Below are 6,831 nucleotides of genomic sequence, written 5' to 3' on the forward strand. Positions count from 1 at the left end.
TCATGGTCAGATCTAAACTTGTAACGAATCAAATGGAGGTATTGAGACATGTGACAGGGACAGGCCAGGCTCGAACACTATAAAATGATACCCTCAACATGAGGAGAGGAAAGCGCGGTTTGCAGTCGATCGAGTCGAATCCCGATCGTTTTAAGTTTCCCCCAGCTAGTGACGAGCCTGGCCAGTCTGATCCTGTCCTGTATTGATAGATGGGCTGAGAGTAAGTAAAACTATGTGAGTATCAACTTGTGTTGCGTTTCTTTATTATGCGGGTGTGAATGCTGATAGAGACAACATGGAGTAAGGGTCATTAGGCCAATCACTCCTTGACGGAGCCGAGCCGTGGTGGACAAGGCGAGGGCAATGTCCTGGCTTAATTGACCACAAGGACCAGGAACGGCAATACATTTAGTAACTGTAGCAGGGTCGCACTGGACGCCCGAAAGCAGTTACGACAGGACGATATTTTGACTAAATAAATGGTATACCATTATTTCTGGCCTGAGTACTAGCCTTATTATCCAAATTTAATGTAATGCATTAATCTATGTTTGACGTCATGGCTTGTTTCATGTTTTGGACGACGTCGGAGAAAGACGACATTCGTATTTTGATTAATATCCATTATGGCGGAACGTTTACCTTGACGTTCATGTATGCGTGTTTTCAAAATACATTCTAAACGATTCTAGGGTGATCGGCCATGTTTCTGAATGATCTTTGATAATTTGATATAAAAAAAAGAAGAACAAATACCGGCCGTGATCAGGATTATGCTATTTTTGAAATACAATTATCCGAGTATACATATCCGATATTTAGATTCAAGACATACACTAAATAACACCGTGAATGGTGATTGAGTGATATGTCAAAATGGCGAGATTTACGATGTACCTAATTTTCAGTTTTCAGAGGTCATTTTCAGTGATTTTGTTTAGCCTGAAATGTAATGATTTGCATGATATCACAGAACAGAGAATTTACCGCGGAATTCATAATCATATATTCGGTCGATTTTAGAGAAAACGCAAAATGTACCATATAAACAATGCTCATTCATTGTGTGTTCCGGTGGTACCGATGGTCATGCTATCTGACCAAATTCTTTTAGACGCCAAAAATAACAAGTCCCCCGTCACTCATGATTGTTGCTTGACCGATTAAGTATTAATTAGAAAAGGGAGTAGACTTGGCATTATTCCCCGCACGCCTCTTATCTAGGGATTATCCCACCGACCCGGTAAATGGACAGTACGTCGCCCGTCCTGAGGCACTGTCTGTAAAGAATAGCCACGAGCTTACGGACTATTCCCTTGATTGCAAACAAACGCACGTATTCTGAAGACCAGACGGACGTAATGGTGCGCTTTACACATTGTTTTGCATAATTGATTAGACATACTACTACAACTACGAAAGTGAGGTGGATCACAATATAGCTCTACACATCAAAGTGACAGCCTCGCTAGCTCTCTGTAGGGCTTCGGTGATAGCGCATGAATGATAAATACGCAAATGGAAATAGTTTTTTACTTTTTTGGATATTTTCTCAATTTAAGTTAAACAGAACAATAGATCCGATGTGCCTCGAATTTACTAGCATTCTTTGTGGAGATGAACACAGTGTGGAGTGAAAATGACATCATAATATTTGTGACATTCGACAACAGTTACATCTTGATGTGAACTTTATTCGATAATTGATTAATACAGCCCAAGGAATGAGCGCTGAAAGTTTAAGCTTGAATACCACTGACCTTTACTGGCGCACCAATTAATTTTGTTCTTCACCCTGCTGTGTTACCCAGAGTTGTCACTATGAGTGAATTATCGCCTACATATTGTACTCACCCCACCCCCCACCCCCTACCCCCACCCCCTACCCCCACCCTCCACGGATTATGTCATACTCAATGAGCTTTGTTAAATTCTTGCTGAACAAGCTTATTGATGTTTACAAAAATGATGTCAATTCTCAATCCACGATATTGCAAAGGAAGAAATTAGTGATTTTCCAGAAGGTATACTTGCCAGGCGTGTGCACCCTGGTGGACAATACGTTTCCAAGAAGTATGCCACTGACATCTATCTATTGTACAAAAATACCAAAAGATGTATCCTGGACAAATTGTTCCACATGAAGCCCGGAGTGGTGTGAAACATCATGTACGCTCTAAAAGCATATGTGGAGAACACCTTATTGGCAACGATAGTATGTGTGATGATCGGTCATATAATGATGTTATGTGTGACATTGTGGGCAAACAAATCATGTTTCCTGATGACCCGAAAGAACGGATGAAGTGTGAAAATGGTAAACTACAAGATTTTCAAGAGAGGTATGAGAGTGATATGAGACAACTAATAACAGCCTGGGATGAGAAAAATAACGAAGTTATAACATATACCAAGGAGAGAGAGATGTCATAATTCACAAGATCTCCCAAATGAAACATTGGCAGGGATATAAAAAACACAGTTCATAATTTTGTGTAAATAAAACAAACTCAGCCTCCATCTGCTTGAAAAAAATAACCCAGCCTCACTAAAAAGTCTCGACCACAATATGGCCATCCTCATCAATACAGGATATTTCTTTGACAGAGAGACATGACCATGAGAGACAGTATGCCTGTAACCATTATGTATTAACAAACATTTCAAGTGGCCTTAACAGTTGTTGAAAGTGAGGGAAAGGACCATTAAGCATCATATACCCTTACTTGGAAACGGACGAACAAAAGAAATGTTACCAATCAACATTGTTTATTCCTAAAAACAGAACAGATACTTGTATGGTCAAAAGACATGAATTAACATCATTATGCCATGAGAATGAAGTTGGCCTAAAATGTACCCAATTGCAGTTTGAGATGCATCAGTTGTGAGGATGAAGGGTTTGTTTTGGTAGGGATATCAAGGGATGGGGGCTGTTGTAAGGGCTTGCTTTAGCTTTTCGAATGCCTGTTGGCAATTGTTGGACCATACGAAAGAAACGTCTTTTTTTCAGAAGGTTGTATAGAGGGGAGGCAATGCCAGAAAGGTTTGCTCCAAAATTGTGATAATACGAGGCCAAATCTTAGAAATGATACATTTCATGGACAATTTTGTGGTGGATCTGTGTGACTGAATCTATTTTTGAAGGATTGACATGGATGCCATCTTTGCCATGTTTGCTGAAGATAAACTGACGACCAAAAGTAACGTTACCAATGATATTTCTAGGATAAAATATGACCAACACAATTTAAAGCAGCAATAACACTTGTATTGTAGGAATCATCATTCAGAACAGTAAAATGCGAATTTACTAATTCAACAACAGAGTCCTTGACCTCCAACAGGGCCATATCTTGACAAGGGGTCATTCGTCCAGTATTCGATCAACAACATTGGTTACAACTTTAAGGTGACGACGGCCCAGACCGTTCAATACGGGATATGAGCGGCAATGCATCTTCGAATACGTCGTCGAACTGAGTAGACAAGCGTCCTCACATCGACTGCAGGTATCCGAATCCATTCCTCACGGAGGGCAACGATCAACGCTTGTCTCGTGAAGGGAGGATGTTGGACGTTTCCGAAGACGACGCCCCAGCTGGTCCCAGAGATGTTCTATGGGTTACAGATCTGGTGATCGAGCTGGCCACGCCACTACAGTCACGTTGTTGGCGTTGAGGAAGTCTCTATTAATACGGGCTTGATTGGGTGTGGCGTTATCTTGTTGGAACACCGTCTGTTGTTGACGCTGGATGAAAGGAAGAACCACTGGCCGTTAGATATTGTCAATGTAGCGTTGTGCTGTCAGACTGCCTTCAACTTCCGTCTTCTCGTCCCCGCAAATGCCGCCCCAGACCACCACACTTCCGCCCGCGTAAGGTTCCACCTCCTGGACACAACAAGGAACCGTACGTTCACCACGTCGTCGATAAACTCGCGTCCGCCCATCAGGTTTGAAGAATTGGAACCTGCTCTCGTCACTAAACAGCACTCGCCGCCATTCCCTTTGTTGCCATCCCTGAGTTTGTCTGCACGACGTCAATCTGGCACGTCGATATTGACGGGTCAGGGTCATGTCCTTGAAAGGGCGATAAGCCCGGAGACCATAATGTCGTAGTCATCTGGTCACTCTTTGTCTGCTGACCGGTTGTCCTAAGCTGGTGGCAGCTGATGACGTCTAAGTAAGAAATCTGTTCCTCAGATGAAGTACCCGTAAAAAGCGGTCATCCTGTGGGGTCGTGACCTTTGGTCTGCCACTCCGTGGTCTGTCTGCGGTTCTGCCAGTCTGTCGGAGACGTGCGACCAGTCTGGTAATGGTCATCTTGGAGCAGTTCATGTTAATGGCAACCGCTCCCTGTGTCGCTCCCATCTGCAGCATACCTATGGCTCTCTCCCTCTGGACAGCGGTCAGTCTTGGCATGTTCGTTGGCGTTAATCATCGCAACCAATGATAGGGAACAGATCCGTGCGTAATTTATACCCGGAAATCGCACGATTATTTGGGAAAGAATGTTTTAAAAAATTGCTGAAAAACACCAATATCTCCCCAAATCCGCAAAGCACGTGCAAAGAACGACAGAGAACATGAAGGCTGTATTCGTGAGATGTGTTCTTTACTGTTTTTGAACAGGTTGGCATCTTTGTTTCAAAGTGGCAAATCAGTAAAAAATGTGTTCTTTACTGTTTTTGAACAGGTTGGCATCTTTGTTTCAAAGTGGCAAATCAGTTAATGTTGGTAACGTTTCCTTTGGCCCTCAGTTTATGCCCTAAGTAGGTGACTTGTTTTGCTGGGTACTGTTCCTAATTTGTGATGATGTAAGTGAGTGTGTCCTAAGTATGATACCAATGACTTGTTCTTTCAGTACCGTTAATCCTAGCATGTTATTTGTCACTGTCCAACGGATTGGGTGTGAATGGCCAGAACATCGTTCCTTTTATATCCACATCTTTGTAGTTTGGCATGCTGCAAGTGCAGCAAAAGTTTCACTTCAAACTCAAGTTCCACGGTTTTGGTTGTGTTTGGGGGATTGATTCTCAACCATTTTGTAACACTATTGGGGGTTTGGACCCAGCATGTCCAACTTTCAGTTTAGTAACGTTTCTTTTTTTCGTCAGTTTACATCCAAAGTTATGCCATTTATGTCGATCATCCACAGTCTACATCACTGCTATGTTCATTGTTTTGTTCAAAATCACCTACACCTGAACAGTTATGTTTTAGTGAACAGTGAGAAAATTTTAACATTCTTTCTATACCGTGAATTTGAAATTTAAAAAACCCCTCAGCTCTCTTTACAGAAGAAAAAAATCTTAGCCCCTAAAAATGAAGAAAAAACCACGACTCTACCCCTCTTAAATATCAAAAGGCCCGCCCCTTACTAAATGTTCCATGGGTGTTATACCCCAGGTCACAGAGGTGTTGGAGGAATGGCGATATTCGTCAGAAAATCAAAACAGTGCAAGGTCACGTTTCTGGATATAAGGTCTGAAAATTAATACGTACCAAAAACTGATTTATGTCATTGGTACACATCTGCCATCGTTCAGTGTTCTGGATAGTGTATATATTGACGATGTATGATCAACAGTCAGACGAAGTTGACACTATTCTCAACAAAGTATAATTCTTGAGAACTCTCAGTGACTATGTGTTTATACATAACCAATACCCCCATTGTGTAACTGGGCCATATGATTGATTTATCACTTGCCTATAGAAGTGTATCTTAATATCGCTGGGTACAGTAAGCATGATGGTGATGACAAGATTAACTGGAAAGAAGCAAGCGAAGATAAATTAATGCTATATCGGTATGAGACTGAGAAACCATCTTCGAGAGACCTGCGTTGATATGTTGTGCTACTCAACTCCTACAGAATATATAAACTCCCACAACGATTTTATCGTGCATGCTCTCAAAGATTCATCAAACAACAGTATACCGTGATCCAGATATCGCTCGTACCTAAAACCACATTGGAAAAGAGACGGCTTGAAACCTCCCCATAATGGAATGAGACGATGTTGTGGACTCTGGCTTGACTCGTGAAAATCTCACAATGCAGACGATGAACACTAACGAAAGTACTAAGTACACAGACGCAAAACGTGTCCAAAAACACCATCGAAGATCAAAACAATGCTGCCTTGACGATAAACTCTGTGAAATATCGAAAGCTACTGAAGTGTGCATGACAATATAGCTTTACACATCAAAGTGACAGCCTGGCTAGCTCTCTGTAAGGCTTCGGTGATAGCACCTGGATGATAAATACGCAAATGGAAAAAGTTTTTCACTTTTAGGGATATTTTCACAATAGATGCCAGGCAAGTGAGGGGACACATTGGCAGTCCCAGCAAATTTGATTTACATCTCAAATGACAGTTTCTTTATCTGCTGGTACAAAGCCAACGTTGAATACAAATTAAGCAGTTAATGACCATGCCCACTTACACACAGTGTCTAAGTTTCACAAATACAAGCACACAAACTTAGTCTGGACGGTCTCAAGGCACCAGAATGTAAAGCATAAACCATTTAAATGACCGGGCATTTACTTAATGAAAAGATAAGTTATGTCGAATATATTTTTCTTCAAGTAAGCTCAGAAGAACTGTATAGCCCTTAGACTAAACTAACGCTAAGTCTCTAAAAATATATAATTTTGAAAGAAACAAATATCTACATTAAAATTGAAAAGGAGCCCCGGTGAGATGGGAGATTCACCTGAGGAAAATCTAGACTTGCTTCATTGAGAGCTTTTGCATCACAGAAAGGGCTGGATGGAAGGGAAAATAATATGGTTTAGGGACGGTGATACAGATTA

The sequence above is a fragment of the Haliotis rufescens genome, unplaced genomic scaffold (genome assembly GCF_023055435.1).
Source record: "Haliotis rufescens isolate VD_foot unplaced genomic scaffold, xgHalRufe1.0.p SCAF_6, whole genome shotgun sequence".
Lineage (NCBI taxonomy): Eukaryota > Metazoa > Mollusca > Gastropoda > Lepetellida > Haliotidae > Haliotis > Haliotis rufescens.